At 38.3% G+C, this 24,324-nt stretch overlaps 1 protein-coding gene across 1 annotated transcript in view; it reads right to left on the reverse strand.

Moving 5' to 3' along the window:
* The window catches only part of LOC131685477 (interference hedgehog-like), a 291,909-nt gene that overhangs the window by 166,322 nt on the left and 101,263 nt on the right, over nucleotides 1–24,324 (reverse strand). The window contains exon 2 of the mRNA XM_058969211.1: nucleotides 1,888–1,929. The gene's annotated coding sequence lies outside the window, so the exon portion shown is untranslated. The remainder of the gene's footprint in view (nucleotides 1–1,887; nucleotides 1,930–24,324) is intronic.

Consider the following 24,324-nt stretch of genomic DNA (forward strand, 5'->3'; position numbering starts at 1 on the left):
TCCGTTTTGGTGGTTTCGGGGAAATTCGACTCGTCATCGCGTCAGGTGATGAATGATTATTGCTACTGAATTTAAAAGTATGTTTATTTTTGGACTAATTTGAAATGCTTTTCTGGGAATATCGACTCTTTTGTGAATCTGGTTCAATTTGGGGAAGTTTTGACAGACGTGTGTGTCCGTGTTTGAATTGAAAACACTATCTTTTATGTCGAACATTCCTCACTGATGAATTCGTTCGAATAAAAAAATAAACATGGCTCATTTTGATGCTTACATTCTAGTAATACATAAGCTACTTATCATAAAACAACTATTTTTGAGGTTTTTAGCCTACTGAAGATCAAATTTGAACTTGGGTAATGAGAGATCTTCAAAATGGAAACTTGAGACAAACGTATCGTCGGAATATAAAACACTTACAGAATCGTGATCGCGTGCTTCATCAATAAAAATATGATCGCATTACACAAACAAAACGAATCATATCCTTATTAGTCACCCTTCAATTCCTAATTATTTAAGTTGTACTCTGAAGAGTGCTTATCTACGTTTCAGTTGAGAAACCTTAAACGAAACGTCGCCAATAGCTGTACTTTGGGCACAAAGGAAAGCTCCTTAACTTGCATTGAAGATGCACTTTTGAAAGGAAAATAGAGCAACAACGGGCTGTTCATCAGCGACCATGACATGAATTCCTATGGTTGGGAAGTTGTTGAATGATTTTCAAACTAAAAGGGTCAAAGATCTAGGCTCGTGATTGCAGGTATGCTACATTCAAGTGAGGTTAAGTCAAACAGTTCATTTGTGTATATTTCCTGTGAAAGGACTCCGCACTGAATGCGATGGTTATTATCGAAAGCGAAAGTATTTTTTCCCACATTTTTTTTCTTTTCAGCTAAAAGTAAATGAAACATGTCAATTACATATTTCCCATCGCATTCAAATGCAACAACAAATAACGACGGAGTGCACATTTTTCCCGTGCATTCAGTCGAGAGCAAACAGAGGGAAGAAAAAACTTCTTATGAATGCGACTGTGTTTCGTTTTCTCGATTCAGGTGAAAAAGGCACCATCTCACTCGATGGGCGACAACAAAAAAGTAACCGTGTTCTGCTTCTATGCATTTTATTTCCATACTGTCCCGGGTTATGAACTTCCCACTGCGGTGTCGGAATGAATGGATTCCATGTAGATTTTACGGTCGCGAAGTTCCATCTTCATTCGTTTCTGAATATGTTCCTGGAACAAAAGGTTCCGATTGATGGTGTGGGAAGGTGATGAAGGGTTCCCTCAGGACTTGAGTGCCCTTGCGAAAATGAGTGCAACGGAAGAAAGATACTCCATTATACTTTGGGCGGTGTCATAGTGCCGGCCCGATATACATCACGGGATGTAATACACGTACGAGCAAAGCCTTAGTTCTGCATTAATTTCGCAGCATCTAAACAAAATCTTTACTAAACGAAAAATTCTCGACTAAAGAAGCATTATTTAAAGCGTAAAAACGAACTGTCAAAATTCACTTTGGAGAGGAGTTTCGCTAAGCACAGTTGTTAATAGTAAACAAATTTTATTGGGCTCAGTGAGAGTAACCGTTACGTTTTTAGCGAGGGTTACCAAGACATCGAGCATGTTGCTTGGTCGTATGCTGAGCATCGTGATACCAGGTTCTTCCCTGTGGGCCACAGGTAGACCACTCAACGTGATATTTTGGCAAGCCGACCTCTTGTTCATGTGCAAATGTACAGGTATGACTCTTTTCCCTCTATCCCACCTTCTATCCCCTAGAAATCAGATGTTATGCAATAAATTTTACTAGAAAATGTTAACCCTTAGTGTTATATAATTTTAATTCATTATCGAAATGTACAATTGAAAAATCTTACCTTGTGTGAGCACGCTGATATTTCATCATTTTACAGAGCAACCTGCAAGTAAACAAGTAAAAAATAACGTTAGTATGCAGGCAGAACATAGACATATAAACTAATACTTTTATTTTGAAAACACACATGAAACAGAATCGAGTCCCGGATTTTTCAGAATCAGAATAGAAGAGAAAGATAAAATTAATTTTAATAAACAATACGAATAAAAAATACCTAATTTAATAAATGAATAAAATGAATCATATATTTGAAATACACAGACCAGAAGTCAAAATGTAATATGTTTAACTTACTTTCACGGTAGACAAAATAAAAAAATACTTTCGTTTTCATAATAAAATGTTGCACTTTACAATACTTTTCTATCATTTCAAATGGCGGGTAGGGTTGTTCTAAATATATATATATATATATATATATATATATATATATATATATATATATATATATATATATATATATATATATATATATATATATATATATATATATATATATATATATATATATATATATATATATATATATATATATATATATATATATATATATATATTTGATATAATCGTTTCTTACCGAAAAGTATTAGATACTTTTTTTTTATTTCGTCATTAGGGTGTCTCTTTCCACGTTAGACGGGTTCAAAAAATTGTGATTTTTCAAAAGCAGATTTTTTTTAAATTTATAACTTTTGAACCACTGAACCGATTTCCATGGGTTATAGGTCAAATGAAAGGTATTTAAGTATAATTTCAAGAAAAAATTACTACCTTTAAAAAATATTGAGCTTTGTACGAACAAAATATGCATTAAATGATTTTTCTTGATTTTCGCTGCGAGGGTCCTTGAATACTCCATACTTTTATAATTTTATTTGAAAGATCATTCAATTCTAACAACATCTCCAAACATATTTTTGAACCAGATCTAGAGGTTTCGGAGATATAATTTTTTGAAAATAAAAAATCTATGTCTACACCCCACATGCATGGAAACGATGTAACCGCATAGTAGTTCACCATACACTTCCAGCGAGTCACAGTAGCTGTGAATAAAGAAATCTATGATTTACTTACAAGCTGGGTGCACCATTCGTGTCAACCTGGGGGCTGTCCATTAACCATTTAGAAAAACATTCAGACATTGCAGACCCTCGCGTTCAAAATAGTTTTACCGGGCGTCACTTCAATAAACATCTAGGTAGGTGGGTCATATAGCGAACACGGAAAATCTTATTTTAATATCAGGATAAGTATTTTTGAAGATAGAATACGCCTCCTGCAAGTTCAGGGTGTCGACTCATTACTGAAAATGAAATTCCCTGATTTTCCAGGTTTTTCCAGACCTTTTTAAAAAAAATTCCAGAGTGCTCAAACAAATCAAATTAAATTCACATTTTTCAATGTCTATCGTTTGCGCTTACACCATTTTTACATTTTTAGTTAGTTTTAAACCTTTTGTATCTTCCATTTCAATTAAACCACTTCTGGTCTTTTAACTGTCATGTAATGTAAATATTTCCAAATCTAAACAAGTTTCATCCTCTAAAATTTTAAATAAAAATATGTTTTCTAGAGGCCTGATTGTGACGAATCTTGGATCAATGCATTGCATACTCATCGTGGTGCTTATGGGAATCACAGACCAACAGACATAACACTCGAAAACAATGCTTCGCCTAATATAACGGTTATTTTAAATATAGGTTTGGTTGGGGCTGTGGTCGTACTTGCAATAAGGCCGCCTCTGGCATATGCACAAGTAAGCTGAGGATAGACCACTAGTGAAAAATTGTTACCAGGTCCGAGGGATGACCGACAAGCAAATGAGTGTATGGGACCGTGTATAAAAGGAGGAGCTAGTGTTCTGGAAAAATTAGCGGATTGACATTTTAGGGATGAATTTTCTCATAGTGTTATGTATTTTAGTCTGTGTGGAAATGGTGATGAGTCTGGGATCTTCCGTTAACCTTCTGGCAGTCGCGCTGGTGCACTGAGTGCACGCTGCTTTGAAAAGCTAGCAAATTGTCTTTGGGCAACTGCGGCTGCTCATTCAGTGGGCCATATGCGCGGCACCGTTTTAAAATACTCTATCATATTCCAAATACTCTTGAAGGTGGTCGTAACCCATTCTTACGTCAATTTTCAATGTAAAGTTTGTTCGCGACAAAATATGGAAACCTAAAAACACATAGATCTCTTGATGTATTCAACCAAAAATGAAATATTTTTCACAAATATGGACGTATGTCTTTTTTATCTAAAAATACATAATTCGTTGACATGTTAAATGCGCTTTCAAAAATAAGTAGAAAGAAATGCGTATTAGAAATAATATGTGCGGCCCAAACGGAAATCAAAAGATATCTCATTGGAGTGGTTCTAAAAAGCTTGGCTAATCGGCAAGCTCTGTTCACACTGTTTCCAAAACGTCTAATACTCGATTGCCATCAGCTACATATAAAAGAAATGCAAAATACAATCTTAAGAAACGACCAAATGGATTCGATAGTGAGACAAACATTCTGTTCGTACACTAATAAAATAATAATAAAAAAAAACGTCGAATGCGTTTGTGCATAATTCGAAGCATCATCAAGGAACGAAGTCATTGAAGGTATTGATTATTTCGAATTATAGTGATAGGCAGAATATGAGGGCTAAACACTTCTTCGAAAATTGTAACGTGGATATTCTACCAATGTTTCCTGTGTGGCAATGGATTACAAAACTTGGACGTAGAAGACTTCAACCAAGCTTCATGGCATGTAACGAAATGAAGTATTAAAGTAATTCTAAACGATAGAGAAGTCAAAGTTTCTCAAGAAATAATTGGTTAAGCAGGTCTTCTGCAACAGTGGGTGAACCAGTAAAAACTTCATACCAACAGGAAGGTATCGCAGAATATGCACTAAGAAGTTTGTTTACAGAAACGGTTTAATCACTTCTGTGCAGTAATATTCCGCTTCGCAGCAAAAGGGAGGCGAACTTCGGTTAAATACACTATTTGTTGATTTTAAATATTGTCGTATCCGCCCGTCTGTTAGAGGAAGGTGATATTGAAACTGGAGCTTGCGAAAGTCATCTTCATACAGTTCTGTTATATACGGAAACCCATATCGAAAACGTTGAATTTTTAAGCGGAGTTGAGTGTTTAACCGTTAGGTAACGACATAGTACGCGAGTACCATTCCAGATTTCATTTAAAATTACAATTTGCTTTCCATAACTAGAACCTGACTTTGGTGACATCATAGTACATCACTAGGCATAAATTTTAGTGAGATAAAATTGAAGATGTAGTAAATGGGCCTGAGGGGAACGTTTTGGTCGTTTCTACCGCATAGCAGACTGACAGGGTAATGGTCATTACTATTATAGTTTTAAACTTATTCAAATATTTGTAGATGGTTTGGAATCAGGAAGTCATCTACTTTTTTAAACCTGCTATAAGGAATCGTATGAGATCTTGTTTCCGGACAACCGGTCCTGGAGGTGTGTCCCAGCTTTGAAATACTATTTGTAAATTTCAAAGAATCCTAGCAATATGGATGTCAAAATTCTTGGGTTTGCCACAGAGATTGTTAACAATCGTCATCCCAAGTAGCATTTTTAGTTTTATAGCATTCTACAAGTGCATTATAAGTTTTAAGAAAGGCTTCAAGAGTGCCATAAAACCTCAATTGTTACTAGGGATGGGACTATCTGATAATTTGACCCCGGAGCGGTCTTCACAACTTTATTTAGTTGCTTAATAATTCTGTCTGTCAGTGAGCGGAGCAGACAAATGACTTCAGCTGCAGACAAAAACAGTATGAAAGCTATGCGTTACCTAATGCCGCTATGGACTAGCACTTAACGCGAGTGGAATTGAGTGCGCTTAGAATTAACTCGATGGCTAGTACTTGAATGAACTTGAATAAAACAAGTTTACACCGTTGAGAATTAGTTGATTACAAACCCCAAAATTGGTCATATAAGCAAAAAATAAGCTGCCGCAATACAAGAGATCAGCTACAATGCGATATACTGTTATACGGTCATGAAGACTTATTTCAAGAATCGGCAATTTTTTTAAAGAATTTGTTGCTTTATTATTTTGGAAATGCAACTAGATTATCAACAATATGTTCGATTTAATAGGCATAATTACTCTACCACTCTGTATCTCTAACATTATTGACCCATCTTTTTCGTCTACAATTTGTAAACATAAAAAAATACCCACGGTTCGGCCAAGCTAATGCATTGAGCCGTGTCAAAGTAAACGACCTGTGCACACCAAGCGTACTTATATGTATTTACCTTACAGAGTCAGAAGAATCACAACAAGGTCGTCGATAAATCAATTTATATTATATATGAGTCAGTCCACGTCAGATTTACAGCCAATTTTTTTTTTTTTTGCGATCTTTAGCTGGAAATTGTTCGCACTAAGTTTTGTTTTTGATGAATACGATTTTTTTTTTTCAATTTATGAGTTTGTAAAATTTCGAATTTTATTGAATTGAACATTTTTCAATCACTGATAATTCAGAAACTATTCAATTTGTATGTATGTATGTTGGTAGCCACCATCCTAGCTCGAGTCTTGCTTTGCATGCGGCTCCACTTAACAGTGCGCTCAAATTTCGTTACAATTCTGCATTCAGCATACCACTGTATGAAAGGCCAAAAGGGGGGTAGCGGACCCATAGGCAATTACACCTACTCAGTATCCGCTGGAATCAAAGAATCTTCTACTCAAAAAATATTCAATTTGTATAAAAAATATTAAATAATAAAAGTTGCCTTTTCGCATGAGCTCACCGAAATTGTTTTTACAATGCATATTTGTTTTTGCTATGTAACTTATGTATTCTGCAAATACTAGAAGCACATTTTTTTTAAGTTGAGCCAAAAACATTTTATTATTTTTTTAAATCATTTATAATTATATTGCGAAGATTCGGTAGAAATTTCGGAATGGATCTCCAAGTACTTCACGAGATAATACAATTATAACAGGTCTGTCACCGGTCGTTTAGTGTAAAATTGGCTTGTTTTCAGTTTATACTGTAATATCTCGCATAGTATTCTGATATTCATTCCAGATTTTTTCACAAAAAAGAATAAAACATGATTCTTAATATTTAAAATCGGCCCAACTTTAAAAAAATCAATTTGTTTATAATAATTGCAGATTTCATAAGTTATATAACAAAAAATATTTTGTATGTTTTTTTCGGTAAGCTCATGCAAAAACAACTTTTTGTAAATAATTTTTTTCCCATGCATCAAATACTTTCCGAGTTATCAGTGATTGAAAAATGTTCCATTTTATAAACTTCAAAAGTTAAAAATCTAATAACTTGAAAAAAGTATCATATTCAGCCAAAACAAAAAATACGTGTCAATTATTTTTAGCTAAAGAATGCAAGAAAAAAAATCGAAGGAATTCAAATTTTGGTTGTAAATCTGACGGGGAATGACCCATACAACCATTGTTGTGAGAAGTTGTAATTATGAGATGGATCAAATATTGTTATTCTCCCTAGTATAAAATGTGTTGAGGGGAGTAAGTGCGTTCAACTGAATATTTGAGCCAATACTTTCCAGTCGCATTTATAAAAAAAACGCTTTTAATCCACCTAACGGTGTGATGAGACATTTCTTATAACTCTTATCACTCTCTTCGGATATTATATCGTTTGAGAACATTTAGAACTTGATGCTTCGCGATGTTTTTGATAACACATACTACATGGGATTGTGGCAGGACACAGAGAATCGCTCAAATCAGCATAGGACAACATCAGTGCTAGAAATCTCAAACCAAATCAATAGGAAAGCGAAAAAGTGGCCCATAAAATAGACATACAAACGAATTATTGCTAATGTTCTGTTAATAAAATATCTAAATTCCTCAATCAATGCATTGTGGTGGGAAAACTGAATTTTCCTAAAGGGGTTATGTATATTGTACTGAGCCAAAAAATCGAATTTTTTTTTGAATCGGAATGAAGTTTATACTTTACTCAAATTTTCAACGCGACTGAGACCTAAATATCAACGCTTTTTCTGGAAAAAAGCGATACTAGCAGTGACACCATTCAAAGAAAATCAACAGTGAATATTTCCAGACTTGGTTTTATTTCCTATTTAAGAACTATTGTGTTTTTTACATCCTAGATTGCATGATTCAGTGATCGAAACCCAAAACTTCATGAAGTATTTGAAATTATTAAATTAAAATTTGTGTTTGCTATTGAAATTGACAAAATGATAGTATCGCCCCTTTGACGATTGTTTACTTTTTCGGTCGCACCTATCAGCATTGAAGTATCACCCTTACATTTTGTTTACAATACCAATTTTACAATTGGTGGGGGTTTGGTGAAAATCGATCTTACTGTCCAAACGGCATAATTCCGAAACCGTAATTTTTGAAGTTTTAAAATTATGCAGAATTAATTTTTCAAAAAATAGTAACAGAGTTCGTGTTTTTAGCGAATTTGTTGAGACTTTATTGTAGTCATGAATATTAACCTGAGAAAATTCACCATAAATACTTCTTGGACGATATACCGTCAAAATTATTTTATCAAATGATGCGCTGTTTAACGTTTGTAAAACTCATCGAAGATACTAACCCTCCGAAATTGGCGGTTTCAAAATGATGTTATCTTGACCTTAAATTACTGTTTTTGAACATTTGACCTATACATATAATTGGTCATACAACAAAAATCAAATTCTCATCAAAATCGATCAGAACCTGCTAGAGTCGAATGGAAATCGTAATTTTTCATAAATTTCTCTCTTCATTCGGAAAGTGTTATCCTCGTTATTAATCATATTACGTTTTCGTCTCAACTCGACGCATTCCCAAAATGAAAACCTGTTTTAATCCATCTAGTGGTGCAATTGTGCTTTTCTCATTTGTCCAGACTACGATTCCATGGCTGATTATGTTCAATACAATGGTGGAATTAAATATTACATGTTCAGTTCGATTTGCACATACGTACAATGGATCGACAGCCACGATCTTGAGATACTGACCGCCGCTGGTTTCAAGCGATGTTTCAGTATCACATAGTAAGATCCGGGAGGTTCGGGTCCTGCCGAAAATTTTCAACTTGTTAAGAAATTTTAAATTAGTTTTAATTTTAAAGTAGCAACCACTTACTGCATACTCCCTCCGGGCCGGTATGATTGAAGATTTTTAGAGTGATTGGATAACCTTTCTATATGAGAAAGGCAAAAATGTCCCAAAAAAAAAAAAATTTTTGTCAAACATTATTTTTTTCGAGTTTACATCAAATCTCGATGTTTCATGCATTATAAAGTCATTTGGCATCAAAAATACAAATTTGATTTTGAAAATTTTTCATTTCAGTTTATATGGGAATTTGCTGTGTGATTGCACTCTTCAACTCGTAACTCCGGAACCGGAAGTCCAATCAATAAAAAAAATCAATTGCAGCCGATGGGAAGGTTGTACCTTTCATTTGCGACTAACTTTGTGCAAATCGATCCAGCCATCTCTGATTAACAGAGGTCACATTTTTTTCCACATACCCACATACACACACATACATTTTCCGATCTCGACGAACTGAGTCGATTGGCATATGACACTCGGCCCTCCCGGTCGGGATTAGATTGACGAATTTTAGAGTGAATGAGAAAGGCAAAAACATTTTAGCAAATGTTGAAAGTTATGCATTTTTTTTTTGGTGAGCTGTTCTATGTTTCATAGACATTAAATCAATTTTAACTTCGCTTCCTATTAAATAAAGACCCTTATTACAGTACATCTCTACAAAAACGAGCTCAATTTGAAAAGAAATCTGAGGATTATGATTGATTACAGAACTCTGGAATTTTCTATTGGAATGTTTTCAGGCAGGATTTTGATATTGATGCAATTAGACAACTGTGAAATCAAGACCAATAGATCAGTTACATATCAGGACCCCATTCCGACAATTTATCAAAAGTCCTCATGATGTTTACAACAACAGGATATCAATGTACGGATCAGATAATTGTTATTGTAATATTGAATTGAATCAGTCTGCATCAATAAATTTTCAACTTCAATCCATTTTTTTTGGTGTGGTGGGGGGGGGGCGTTGTATGGTGTTAAACCCCAAAACCTTCTCTTGGCAACGCCATTGCTTGGAGTTATTTATTTCGCTTTTCATTTTCCGATGTGTTTCAGATCGATCCGATGGTCATGAGTTAGAAAAATTGCAGTCAGAAGGTTCGCACAAATGAACATTTTTGCACTGATAAGTTATCAAGTTCCTTCCAGACAACTTGGAAGTGTCGATGATTATTTCTAGCGGTTGTAGATAGAAAAATGAAATACAAAATTCGTTTTATCGAAATAATGTTTGGCTTATTTCAATGGATTATTACTATATTGAACAATAAATAGGCGACAAAGAGTAATCCACAAACAACAAGCCATAACTTTTAAAGTATTCAAAATAGATATTTGAAGTCTTCAGTAAAGTTATTCGCAAAAGTAAGAGCTACAAATTTGCTGAAGGCATCATTTCGATATAATCACTTCCAAGAAAATTTGTGAAAATATCTCACTCATAGGGGGATGAATCAGCAAAAGCACAATACCAAAAGAAAGGGCATAATGCCTCCATTAAATTCTCCGAAGATACTATTGACCTAAAATAAGCCGTTTTGGCGTTAAAAATAGATTACATGTTTTTGGTCATATTTCTGGCAATGGGAAATGATAAAAATCTTTCGTCCGCATTTAATGTTAAATATCTCTTTTGATAATAGTCCGATTTCAACAATCTATAGCTTGTTCGAAAGGTATTTATTAAAGCTATCTAAAAACATATAAATTGTTAATCTATATTGTCAACTTCGGCAAATAATTCCAAGAAACTGCAAAAAACGCCATTTTTACACATTCAAACATTCATATCTTGGAAACTAAAAATCATAATCAAAAACAAATTAATAGCGTTCATACTGTTTTTTAGTTCTTTTATTTAAAATTGGTTTGGATAAGATCGGTTCAGCCATTGCTGAGAAACACGAATGAGAATTTGTCCGTTACATACACACACACAGACATTGTCCCAAATCGTCGAGCTGAGTCGATTGGTATATAAGACTCGGCCCTCCGGGCCTCGGAAAAAATCTTGAAAGCTTGAGCGAATTCTATACATTTCTTTTATAAGAAATGTAAAAATAACACCAGGTCGAAATTTTTCCCTGATTTGATTACGAATTCCCTGAAAATTCCAGGTTTTTCCAGGTCAAATAGAATTCCCTGAAATTCCCTGATTTTTCAGGTTTTTTCCAGGAATCGCCACCCTGAAGTTACACAAAACCCTGAGACAGGGAAAATGTACAAAAACCCTAATGTCTCAGGGAACGCTAAAAACACACCACCAATTCTCCACCATCCACACAGACTGGTAATTTCTGCATGGCAGTCGGAAAGCTGGCTGTGAGTCTAGACTTAGTGCTCCTCCCCTACGAAGACAATCTGGGCGGCAAACTTCAGATTGTATAATTCGCCGAGCCCTTGGACTCCCTAATGCCATTCAGCACCACGACTCGGCTCCCTTGTGCCAGTTAGCACCGCAACTCCCTTCTCGTACAATTCAGCGTCACTTACTCGTTGAGCTCCCGACTTGTTCGTTCTAGTCCCCGACGGTGGACTTAGCCTACTCTGACGAAGAGTTCCCCCGGCGAGAGAGGTTCTCCCGAAACCGAGCCAACCAGCCAGGCGTCGAAGTCAGTTCGGCGATTCCGGTGGAGCAGGGCGTTCGGTTCGCTGGTGTCCCGACGACCCGCAACTGGTGGTGTCTCTTCGCGGTCTACTCAGTCTAGTCCCCGGCGGTGAATCTAGCTTACTCCGATGGAGAGTTCCCCGGCGAAGGAAGTTCTCCCGATACCGATTCTTCTTTGGTTTTAGCACTTTCGCTTCGGTCTAGTCCCCAACAATAGATCTAGCCTGTTCTCTTGAAACCGAGAGGTAGATTTCTCCTGATACCGATGTTCGTTTCTGTGAGCCATTTAGCTCTCCGCGTTGTCCCAATCTACTCGATCTAGTCCTAGGCGGTGGGTCTAGCCTACTGAACGGGCCATCCAGAAGGTGCTGAGGTCTATCCGGCGATTCCGGATGGAGCGGAACTTCCGGTTCACCAGTGCCCCAACAACCCACTGCTAGCTCTGCGGTCTACTCGGTCTAATCCCCGGCGGTGGAACTAGCCTGCTCACGAGCTACCCGGTAGGATGTCGAGGTCGGTTCAGCGATTCCGGTGAAGCTTGACGTCCGGTTCACAGGCGCCCCGACGCCCCAAACTCGGTGCTACGTCACGTACTACTCAACTGATCCCCGGCGGTGGACCTAGTCTACACATTCGCAGAGTTCCCCGGCGGTGGAATTTCTCTCGAAAACCGATTTGTGGCTTCTTGTTGGTCCCTTCGCCACTTCCTCTGCAACTCGAAGAGTATGCTCGTAACCACTCTGTTGACAGCGTCCCCGGTATGTTCGTCGTGGCACATCTCTTCGACGATATTGTCCTCTGTCATATCAGGTATACCCCTACGAGCTTCTTCGAACCTAGGGCATTCGAAGACCACGTGTTCCGGTATCTCCTGCAGTCGAACACTCCGGGCAAAGGGGTGACGAAGCATGTCCAAACCGATGCAAGTACTTCCGGAAGCATTCGTGCCCGGACAAAAACTGCGTCAAATGGAAGTTCACCTCTCCGTGCTTCCTATGTACCCAAGCCGACACATTTGGGATGAGTCGGTGGGTGCACCTTCCTTTCTCCACCTAGCGTTACGTGCATTTATGCGCTGGTAGCATTCCACGTCCTCCGCCAGGGTGATACAGATGGGGATCATCCCGGCGATAACGCGTACTGCCTCCGACGATATTGTTCTATAGGCACTCCATCCGGATCAGGGGCTTTCTTTGGTTTTAGGCGTTTCCATTCTTCTGCTAGCTCGTCGTTAGTCACTTGCCGATCGTCCGTGTTTGTTCCTTCTTCTTCGACGTACGGTGTCGGTGGCCATATAGTTGGATCGTGCTTCGGGAAAAGACCCTCGACGATTATCTTCAGCTTGCTTGGACACATTTCGGCTCGGGCCGTCATCGGGCCCTTCATTTTCGCCATCACGACTCGGTATGCGTCACCTCAGGGATTGGCGTCTACTTCTCGGCATAGCTCCTTGTGGCAATCTGACTTGCTGAGTCTGATCTCCCGGTTTAAAGCGGCCCTAGGTTCCCGAAACGCTGCCTTACGCTCTTCTCTATCTGGTTCCGACATTGCTCTTTGAACCCGCCATTTGGCTCTGAGACAAGCAGCGCGTAGTGTGCTAAGCGTCTCGTTCCACCAGTAAGCTGGACGCCGTTTGTTGCGTGGTTCCAGTTTTTGCGGCATTGTGGCGTCACAAGCCGCCATAATCCTTCTTGTTAGGTCAGCCGCGTCCACGTTCTCGGTCCCGCCGTTCGGCCGAAGTGCCTCGACAAACAGGGCTTTGTTGAAGGCTTTCGTCTTCCACTTTCGTTCGCCGGTCACCCTTCTCTGTACTGCCGCGGGGTTCCGTTGACCGATACGGTAGCGAATCTCCTGGTGGTCACTATGCGTATACGTTTCGCATACTCTCCAATCCATGTTCGCCGTCAATGAGGCACTACAGAATATGACGTCGATGATAGTCACTCCATCCCCGTCTCTCCGAAATGTGCTAACAGAATCTTCATTGCTCAATCGTACGTCTAACTTCGCTAGAGCTTCCTGCAGGATACACCCTCTTGTGTTGGTTACTCTACTGCCCCATTCCACAGCCCAGGCGTTGAAGTCACCACCAATGACTACCGGTTTCTGACCGATCAACTGCTCGGTTGACTGCTCCAGCATTAGGCTGAACTGCTCTACTGTCCACCTTGGCGGAGCGTAGCAGCTACACACGAAGATGCCATTGATTTTGGCTATCATGAAACCCTCATATGAGCGTTCTACCACTTCTTGGATGTGGAATCTGCCCATTACTTGTATCACAGCGGTTCCTGATTTATCCGCTACCCAAAGCAAGCACTTCGGCCTCTGCGTGCAGTCTCTCGCATGATGGCCCGTCTCTCCGCATTTCCAGCACATCCCAGATATGTCCCGGCCTTTGTAGGCCCCTGCTAAATGTCCAAAGCCTAAACATTTGAAGCATTTCTCCACTTGTTTATTTACTCGTGGGGCGGCTCTCAGTAGGCATCTTGACCATCCAACTGTAACTTTACCTACCTCCAGTGCCTTGTCTGCAGCGGTAACCGGTAAACTAATCATTACTGTCTGCGTTCCTTCGTATCCCTTCCTTAACCGGATCGTCATGTGCACCTCGCCCAGGTTACACTGCTGCTTCATTGCACCTCTCAGCTCGTCTTCCGTCGTGATTTCATCAAGGTCCTTGCACACAATTACCATCTCCGGGCTTAAGGCTTTAACTTCTGCCTTTTCACCTATTGATTTAGTAATAGTCTCCTGCAAGGTCGAGCTACTAGTCGTAGCTTTCTTCTTCAGCTCAAGGAGCATCTCACCTTTTTGGGTACGCCTGACTCTTACCACGTTTTCCCCCAAATCTTTCAGCTCCGGGTCCTCTCTGACCTTTTTGAGCAGCGCTGCATACGTCGTCTCGTCATTGGCTTTGACGAACACGGCTTCTCCCTTAGGCGCTTTCTGACGAGCCGAGGGTTCTGATTTCCTCCTCTGATCCCCTTTTTGCTTCTCCTTCTTTTTTGCTGTTTCCCGTGTTTCTCCTTCCGACCTACAACGGTACTCTAGCTTTCACCCTGTCGGGTGGCGTCCTTTCCTTCGACAGCATCAGCGTCCTCGAGCGTCTGCCTCTTTGACCTGCCTGGTCTTTGGTACTCCTGGCGAGGATCTTGTCCTCTTTAGAGTTATGGGAAATGGCGTGTTCTCCACTCCAATCTGCCTCTCCTTACCCCGTTTCGGAGGGGTTAGGAGCATAGTAGCCTTAGCCGATGCCAATGCTCGCTCAGCTGCATTCGCCCTCTGCGTTGCCGTATCATACTCTTTCACGGCAGACAGTAGCGCCTTCCGGATTCTGATGACCATCTCCTTATTGTCCTTATGGACATTGTTTCTCGTGTCCACAAACTTGTGGAGCTCCTTTACCAAGGACTTCGCTGCTACTACTTTTGGCGTTTGTGGGATGTAGCTCATTACGCTCGTCCTTATCTTGCTGAATGACTTCAGCTACTATTGGTGGTGGTGACCTCACCAACCCATCTCTGACGAACGGATTCGCCGTGCCTGCTCCGTTTACGTTAGTTGCTTGTTGTTTGTCCATTTTATTGGGTCCCAATTCCGGGCCGCTATCTCCACTCGCTGCACATCGTCGCCTCTCGCGATCCCATGATTGTCTTTGCTGCCAAATAGCAGCAGTGAGGTCATGCAAGGGTTGACACTATCGTTCATGGGGAGTAGTGTTCAGATCAGGATCGGCGTAAATCGGGTGTGTGTGTGTGAGTGTGTTAACCTTCTAAATCCCACTGGCCGGCAGCGGTATTATGAGAAAAAGTTTTCTGCATATGGTCTAATCACCCCATGCAAACAACTTAATCTCAGGATGTAGTAGGTGCTAGCCAAATATTATAAAATAACAATATGGTTCACTTCTGCATTTCTTAAAAGACACCACACTGGCGTCACCATGGCGCAAAAGGTTACTAGCACACTAAATTTTGCAGTACGTAATGACAATTCTCAGTTCAACACAATACATTATAGTATGGCGACATTTCTAGATTAGGGACACTGAAAATAATCGAAACGATAAAACCATATGCAATTAAACATCATCTGTTAAACATCTCATGTTAAAAAGTAAAAGAAAAGATTTCCCTTTGAATTTTACATGAAAATCCATTAAAAAGCATTTCATGTGGAGTTTCAAATTAAATTCAAACAAATTCCACGTGAATATGACATATTTATCCATTGAATGATCATTGCCATGCTATTGAACTTTCCACATGACTTTCGCATGAAAAACGTGTAGTGCATTTCTACATGTAAAACAATTGATTCTTCTGCCAATGAAATCTATTATTACAAAGCTTATAACCGCTTCCTATACTCTCGGCATGTATTACAAACGCAATCTGACCTTGAGCGAAATCCCAAACGTTTCTGGTCTTTTGTAAATAAGAAGTGTAAAGAGAGTGGACTTCCTTCTAGTATGACTTTGGCAAATGAAACTTCTAGCACGACTCGCGGTATCTGTAACCTGTTTGCAAAACATTTTTCGAAACAGTTCCGACTACTCCAGAACAGGTTGAAATCGAACTACGAGATGTTCCCAGTGGTGTGATGAGCCTAGGTAACATCCATTTCACGGAGGAAGACATTGTTGCTGCTATTGATAAATTGAAATCTTCGACATCGGCTGGTCCTGATGGGATTCCTGCCATTATTTTTAAAAGATGTGCGAGTGCCCTTTCCGCTCCCCTAAAGCTGATTTTTAATCTATCTTTGTCGCAAGGGACATTTCCTCTTTGTTGGAAAAAATCGGTTATGTTTCCTGTTTTTAAAAAAGGTGATAAGCAGGACATAGCAAATTATCGGGGCATAACCTCTCTCTGTGCGGGGTCCAAGTTATTTGAAATTCTAGTAAGCAATGTATTGTTCCGGAAAGCCAAAACATATATATCAACAGATCAACACGGGATCTTCCCAGGTAGATCAACATCCACGAATTTAGCACAATTCACTTCACACTGTATTAAAAGTTTTGAATGCGGAGCACAAGTGGATACTATTTATACAGATCTCAAAGCAGCGTTCGATCGTGTTGATCACTCGCTCCTACTGGCGAAGATAGAAAGATTGGGTGCCTCACTCAACTTCACCAAGTGGCTTAAATCATACCTTGTAGGCCGTACCTTATCTGTCAAACTAGGAAATGTTGAGTCACATAACTTTATAAATTTATCAGGTGTGCCCCAGGGTAGTAATCTTGGACCCTTGCTGTTCTTCAATGACGTTTGTAATGTCCTTCCACCAGGATGCAAACTCATCTATGCAGATGACCTTAAACTGTTTCTTATTGTACGATCTGAATTGGACTGCATTGAAATACAGCGACAACTAGATGAATTTTGTAACTGGTGTAATCGAAATCGGTTGATCCGTTCTGGTTGTTCCAAATGCTTAGTAATTTCTTTCACGCGCAGAAAAAAATCCAATTTTGTGGTGTTATACTATCTCAGGGAAACTACTGGATAGAGTGTCAGTTGTCAGGGACAGCTGGACTCTAAATTGACGTTTAGAGATCACTATTCCCACATCATTGCGAAAGCCAACCGGAACCTTGGTTTTATCATTAGAATAGCCAAAGAGTTTACTGACCCATACTGTCTGAGAGCACTGTACTTCTCTCTTGTACGCTCCATCCTGGAAGCTTCAGCTGTCATTTGGTGCCCGTACACAAATCTCTGGATTACCAGAATTGAATCTATACAAGCTAGGTTTCTCCGATATGCCCTTAAAACCCTGCCATGGCGCAACCCGATAGAGTTGCCACCTTACATTGAACGCTGTCGTCTGCTCGACATGGACCCTCTTTCAAAAAGGCGAAATATATCCAGAGCCGTGTTTGTAGGGAAAGTTCTAACTGGTGAAATAGATGCCCCAAATATACTTTCTCAGATTAATGTAAACGTGCCCGCTAGAAATATAAGATCATGGGATTTTTTAAGACTTGACTATCAAAGTACTGATTATGGACAGAATGAACCCATAAGGGCGATGTGTAGCGTATTTAATAATGTTTATGAATGTTTTGACTTTTGACTTGGTACACAAGTGACGTTTTTAAAAAAAAAAGGCTTAAACGGCTAACTTAGTGCATAAGATGTGATTTAGATAGTGATTAGATAGATAGATAGCCGAAATTTTTGTTCTAGGTGTGAATTTAAGAACTTTCGCCAAAAATGGCCTCATTTGGACATGATTTAAAGGTGTCTCCAATCAAAAATCGTGTTTTTGCTATGTTTCCATAGTAACATCACTTACTCTCTGATTTAATAGGCCCTACATGCCCACATATCATCAAAGGTTGTTCCTTACACATATCTTAACATGTTTTAACAGGTGAACATAGCTCTAATCGCAATAGAAAATTTGTTAACTGGACTTTTATATAGAGAAGAATACCAAAACCAAGAAAAAATACTACTAATTTTCCTTGTTTTTGATATACTTTTCTATATGAAAATCCAGATAACAAATTTTCTACTGCGATTAGAGCTATGTTCATCTGTTAAAACATGTTAAGATATGTGTAAGGAACAACCTTTGATGATATGTGGGCATGTAGGGCCTATTAAATCAGAGAGTAAGTGATGTTACTATGGAAACATAGCAAAAACACGATTTTTGATTGAAGACACCTCTAAATCATGCCCAAATTAAGCCATTTTTGGCGAAAGTTCTTAAATTCACACCTAGAACAAAAATTTGAGCTGACCCATGAATATTTCAAAACTTTTTCAAAATGTGGAGAGGTCTAATGTATATGTGAAAAGATAATGAGGTTTTTACGCGCATTTGGAGGTTGTTTGATGGACTCCAAATGGGCTTTTCCTCATTCTATATTGCATGTAGACCATGTAAGTCAGATGAAAAATAAAATAAATAAGCAAAACAATGTGATATTCACGTGTAATTCATTTGAAAACTTTAGTCAATGGTATTTCTTATGATGTTGATGTGCTTTTCACACCATGTTCGCATGAATTTCATTTGGAAACCATATCTCCCACACTCGAATGAATATTCAAGTGGCAACGGTGTGTATTTAATGTGTTTGTGGATTGAAATAATTCAATAGATTTCCACACGAAGTTAACGTGTTAAGTTTTTTCAAACTTTTTTGGATTTATTATCTTTCCAGCAGGAGAAGCTATATGATTTCGTTCTAATGATCATATTTTAATACCCACATGAGATAACGATCATTGCGTAGTCTGGCCAGTTCATTAAGAGGCACAGTTTACAGAAAAAAGGAAACAGAAAAATATTTCGCTGACGAAAATGCTGGAAATCTCATTCTCTGCTTACACTGCCCATAAAAGCATAAGAGTCCCATATGAATTTTTGACGAAAATGAGTTATCTGTTGGATTCTATTCTGTATCACCACTGAATCACAAAGAACAAATAAGCTTACCAGGTTTGTTATGAAAATACCGAAAAAATACCAAAACATGGTTGTCCCATCCATAAGGCTCAATGAGAATGTAAATCTTCAATAGGGTTTTTCTCGACTTGCTGTTTTTCAATTTGGGACTCTTATGCTTTTATTGACAGTACATGTACTTGGGATAACTTTTTCTAACGCATCTGGAGAAGATTCTAGTAGTTTAAAGCAGCATCCCTACAATGCAGCTGATGCAAAATCAAATTGCACCGATAAACCCACGAAATATTTTACACTGAGCTCCAACTATTGATTCTTACGTTGCGCAGGCCTGACAGCATATTCAAGGTTTCAGACACACAAATACCAACACGTTAGGAAATGAACAATTTGCCCACGGCTTAAAGTGTAAACATCTGAGGAGCGCGCGTCATAGAAATCGTCGGCGAAAACAATTACATGAAATTCCTATATTGTTTGCTGCTAACGAATGATTGGTACCAGATAAATCATAAGGAAGCTATGCCGATATCCAATACCTTTGCTGTGAACAGAAAATTACGGTGGGATATGTTTTCTATGGCATGCAGCTAAAGTCCCCATTTACGCTAATAATCACATAGATGCACTGATTATCCACTGTGTTTAGTGTAATTATGGCGTAATTTACGTCAAGAATCCATTGCACACTATTTTTTCCACCATAAGAGCTCAAATATTGTCAATTAACAACTTTCGAGAAATTCGTTTGTTCAACTCAACGATTTCTCTGACGTCACCGAAAACTGTCAATTCGCGGAGTAACAAGCCTCGTTTCTGTTAGCCGTGCAATTGGCTCACCTTTCTCTTCTATACTTCTTGGGCGCTCTTGACATTTCAATCTACGGCGCACGCTAATCGCAGAATGATTATTTATTGAGATTAAAAATCTTTTTCGTCCACAGATGGCATTACATTTATGTCCTTTGTCATTGGTATGGGATTTACAGGAGTGGATTATATTGTTAATATACAATATTCGTGCTAGCTCTACCGATTTTCCAATGACCCATTTCAGAATGACAAAGATCTACCGGTACATTCAGAGGCAATTTTCCCGTCCGCAAACCACGCTCAATTATAATACGTGTACCATTATTATACCAGTATTATAACCAAACTTTCGATTCCTTGCCACGAATGCGCGTGCAAAGAATTGACGCGTATTTAGTGTATCATAATTTTATCGGTGCCATAGCATACGCAATTTCTATATGGTATCAATATGAAAACTCATAGATAATAAAAATGTTACAGGTACTTAGCAATACCAGTAGTCCATTCCGATACGAAAGCGTATTCAAATCGGCTGTTTCTAGTCAGGCGACCGAGCTTCGTTTTCCGTTCACCAATAATCGGGTAATCGAAACACTGAAGTAATCCTGCCGGATCTTTTGAACATTTTCTTTCAGCCCGAGTGACTGCTGAGGAATTCCACGAAGATCCGTCCGAAAATCTTTAAAATCGTGACCGACCATCTTAGATTCCAATGAAACTTTACACGTTTCACCGTCATGCAAGACTAAATATTTTCCACAGGTAATAAGATTATTTTGACTCAAGAGCAACTTTTCAAAAGGGCGTAAACGTTTCTACGTGTATGAATTTCAAATTTTTTTTGTTCGATTACTGTATTTTATACAGCAAAACTATCTGAGAACGAGTTACAGGGAATGAATACTTCTGTCTGAAAAAATATACACGGAAAAAGTGTCATTTTTCAAAAAAAAACAAAAATTTATGATAAAAATTTAAATTGCGAAAAAACCCATTTTTTTAAATTTTTTATATTTTGTTACCGAAAACCTAAAGAGAAAAGAAACATTTTGAATGTGATTGCATGATGGAGAAAAAATCGGTAAAAAAGTTTTCCTAACAATAACTTCGTACATGTTTTTAAATTTCATACTAATAGACATACAAAATTGTATTTCTATTAAAGAATATAATTCTAAGCACCATTTAAAATCAAAATGCATTTAACAAAAATCTTCCAAAATGCGATAGTTTTCGAGATATTTGAAATTTTGCTCCTTCAAAAACAATTAATTCGTGTAATTATGCTATTTTTAAAAGTTATTCGCGTTACCCCATCAAAAAATGTCAAAAATTTAATGTTTATCGTTTTAAAGACGTAAAAGCAACTTTTTAGTGTATTTGGATCCTGGAGAAGCTTTCAATAGAAAAGTTTTCCTAACAACAACTTTTGACATATTTTTATAATTCTTACTATTTGCAGTCAAAAATACAATTTTCTTTTTGAATATGATTCTAAACGCCATTTTAAATCGAAATGCTCTTAACAAAAATTTTCTAAAATGTAGTAGTTCTCGAGATATTTTAACTTTTGTTTTAACAACACAATAATTTTGTTTTATTACGACCTTTTCATAAGTTAGTCGCGTTTCTCAATAATAGGTTTTTCACAAGGCCCGTAAACTTTCCTGCAACTTTCTCTTTGACATCAAGGCGATATTGTAAAACATTTTAAAGTTACATGAAAACAACCAACATATGATTCAGCTATATAGTTTAATCAACAGACCCTATGGTTGAAATATATTTTGGTTGCTTTCATGTAACTTTCAAATGGTTTACAATATCGCCTTGATGTCAAAAATTGATGTGCACGAAAGTTTACGGGCCTTATGAAAAACCTATTATTGTTGATGGAGAAACGCGACTAACTTATGAAAAGGTCGTAATTGAAAGCTTCTCCATGATCCAAATACACTAAAAAGGTTGCTTTTACGTCTTTAAAACGATAAACATTAAATTTTTGACATTTTTTGATGGGGTAACGCGAATAACTTTTAAAAAGAGCATAATTACACGAATTAATTGTTTTTGAAGTAGCAAAATTTCAAATATCTCTAAAACTATCGCATTTTGGAAGATTTTTGTTAAAAGTATTTTGATTTTAAATGGTGCTTAGAATTATATTCTGTAATAAAATTACAATTTTGTTTGTCAATTGTATTAAATTTAAAAACATGTACGAAGTTATTGTTAGAAAAACTTTTTTACCGATTTGTTCTCCATCATGCAATCACAATAAAAATGTTTCTTTTCTCTTTAGGTTTTTGGTAACAAAATATAAAAAATTTAAAAAAATGGGTTTCGACGCAATTTAAATTTTTATCATAAATTTTTGTTTTTTTTTTGAAAAATGACACAACATTTTTTCAGTGTATATTTTTTTCGGACAGAAGTATTCATTCCCTGTAACTTGTTCTCAGATAGTTTTGCTGTATAAAATACAGTAATCGAACAAAAAAAATTAAAATTCATACACGTAGAAACGTTTACGCCCTTTTGAAAAATTACTCTTGTATCAAAATATTCCAATTGCCAGAGAATATCATGGAGATTCATACAGCGAACACACCTGCAAAGTTTCGTTCGAATCGACGATGGTCATATTTTGCGGTCGGCCGGTTTCTCATGGAATCCCTCTGCTGTATCTGTTACCTCTTCCAGAAAGAGCGATTGAACAAATAATCCTTCATCACGATGAACTTCAGCACTCGATTTTTTCGTAAATGAACCGTTTCAAAATTCTTCTTAGGCTACGGTTTAAAAAATCTTCGACAATTGTGACAGCGACAAATTTTCACGACCGCTTGAGGCAAAGCCTACTTTTCGAATTTTCTCAAACAATCAATGTGATTACTGAGCTCAAATTACTACTAAAATTCTGCCAGCATACTGATAACTGCGTATTCAATGCTATTGAGAAAAACCCAACGCATATTTCATTATACAGATAGTCCGACTATACGACATAAACTGACTCATGATTGTTTATATCTTGATCATGATCTGGTTTTCGTAGTTGTAAATATGTCCACAAAATCGATCAATGTCATCCCGGTTTACGGTACTCATTCGCATAAATGTCCTGCTTAATAGTTCCGATTGCAATACAAATGTCGATCGTTAGGCCACAGGTACAGATACCCTGCCAAACCACATTTTTTTGCGAACTTCGATGGTTTCATACGTTTGAAAGTGTCTTCCACCTATTTTCCTTTCGGTTTCCGTTTAAACTCATCCAGTTTTCATGATTCCCTCATCTTTGATGTCAGTAAAACGTCATGCTTCGGTTTATTGGTGAATCCTTCACGAACCAATAAACAAAACTATTAGTGCCGTTGCCCTTATAAAGTTAAAAAAGTTAGTAATCAAAGCGCTGTACTAAGTGACCCAACGGTATAAAATCACACCAAGTTCCAAGTCCAAGTTCACTCCGGTAACATGGGCCGATTGGTCCAATCGGCCGATCATCGAGTTGGTGCTGTAGATTTTAGTCCATCGATAAGATCGATCGACAAAAAATACGCTACACAGCACTGACTCAACCCGGGGAACTAGTACCGGTTGACCGGCCTACGTTCTCTCTCTTTCTCAATCTCCCTACCTGTCCAGGATAACGCGCAAACAAAAACGAGTTGAAGTTCTTTTTGTGCTCGCTCTTTCGAAAGTCATAATAATCAGTCATGTTGCAAAGGTTTTTATTCGCTCCTTCTTCTCAAAACCTCCTCCTCTTCCCTTGCCCAGCGAAGGAGAACCCGATCGTGAGACCTGTGGCACAGCGAGATCATGTCACACTCCTCTTTCTACCTTTTTTCCCTGACTAGTGCTGCTGCTGCTGCTGCGATTGGATCGGGATAGCCGGTGCGACGGCGTCGTGCGATCCTCACGAGGGGAGTCAAGGAATTTAAATGTGCCATTGTTCGGGCAGGTTTTATGGTTCGAAAAATGAGACGTTTGTCTCGTGTTTCGAGCCCCAAAACATGGCCATTCTTTTCGGTGCAGTGCCATAAATTGCCCGAACGTGTTGCTGAGTGCTTTTCGCGACTCAGAACAACTGACGGATCTTTGCCAAGCTGTCAAGTGATGACTAGCCGTTTTAACCCCGGAAATCAGTTTCTATAGCTTCAAATCACCCATCCCCCGGGTCGAGTTTTATCGATACGCGATCGTGAAATCAGGTTCTGTCTCCAGTTTCGCTGACACGTCTAGGCTATCCGACGGCGGCATCTACCTACCAAATTATCTTGATTATCAAATTCCATTCCAGGAACGAGTCACACGAGTCACCCGGAACGAATACAGCAGAAGAACGACAAAAAAAGAAACAATTCCATCATCAGCGATCGGAAAACTCGTACGAACAAGTCAAAACTGAGTGTGAGTGT

The sequence above is a fragment of the Topomyia yanbarensis genome, chromosome 2 (genome assembly GCF_030247195.1).
Source record: "Topomyia yanbarensis strain Yona2022 chromosome 2, ASM3024719v1, whole genome shotgun sequence".
In the NCBI taxonomy this organism is placed as follows: domain Eukaryota; kingdom Metazoa; phylum Arthropoda; class Insecta; order Diptera; family Culicidae; genus Topomyia; species Topomyia yanbarensis.